The sequence below is a fragment of the Myotis davidii genome, unplaced genomic scaffold, assembly GCF_000327345.1.
Source record: "Myotis davidii unplaced genomic scaffold, ASM32734v1 scaffold271, whole genome shotgun sequence".
Taxonomy (NCBI): domain Eukaryota; kingdom Metazoa; phylum Chordata; class Mammalia; order Chiroptera; family Vespertilionidae; genus Myotis; species Myotis davidii.
This window is the reverse complement of record NW_006284839.1, coordinates 2,653,424-2,654,544: the sequence shown is the minus strand read 5'-3', so window position 1 is coordinate 2,654,544 and position 1,121 is coordinate 2,653,424.

Genomic DNA, 1,121 nt, shown 5'->3' with positions numbered 1-1,121 from the left:
AACGGCCCGCCGGCGGGGGAGGTCTAGGGAGCCTGCGGGCGCTCGCACTCGCTGCAAAATTAAGAACCTGGAGAGGAATCCCCCCCCCCCTTAATTAAAAAAGCATTTTCAAGCACTACACCAAGCAACAAATAGATACTTCCGTTTCCTATTTTGACCACTAATGGGAGAAAGCAATGATGGAAAAGGAGAGAGACTCGAATGGGGTAGTGGTGGAACCTCAGAAAAAGAAAAGGGGCGAGGGAAAGATGCCTTCAGGTTCTAGCACCGAGGAGTTGGGGGGCGGGGGGAGGGCCTTAAACCCTTTCTAACTACCCCTCCGGGGGGTGTCTAGAAATAGACTTTTTAGTCGTGAAAATAGACCCTGCTGCTTTCCTTTCAGTTTCAGACTTCAAAGCCTAATTGGTTGAAAGGAGGGGTAATTTTCCCAGGGCATCCTGGAAATAAACGAAGAAATGACCTGTTACAATGTTCTGCTGAAGGATCCTGGAGGTGTATGTCGATCTAATGCCGATTGCCGAAAATCCCCTTGGTATTCACACCCTGTCAGGGTGGTTGATTTTTATTATTTCTGAGACTCACTTCATTTTGTTTAAAGGTTGTATTGGAAGCCAGCAGTGATTTCTTTAGTTTAAGACTCTAAAAATAATTAAATCTTTCTTTTCTAGTTAGGCCCTAGCAGATTATAAATGAAAAGAAAAAAAAAAGAACAAATGTATTGATCTGAATGCTGAATAATACTCTCATTCTTCAAGGCAGGTATTAGCCCTATTCATCCAGAGAAGGAAACACATTTGCTATTGCCATCAAATGGTAATACATTTAAAAAAAAAATTTAAGTAGGAAAAATCCTTAAAAGGTGAACCAATGTTCACAGCTCTCTCAATATTATGAAAATGTCAGGGGTTCTCCTCTGCCTGGGATAAGGCGATCAATACATTGAGTCAGAGGAAGAGTAGAAGATAATATGTAAGCCACAAAACAATGCTATTGAATACTTAAGAAAATGGATGAGGAAATTTCTTCAACCTTAGTTATGTTCATATTAAACATAATTTCAGACAAAAGAAAACTAGTTTGTAGTCAAAAGCCTTTTAAGAAACCATGTGTTGACTTTTATA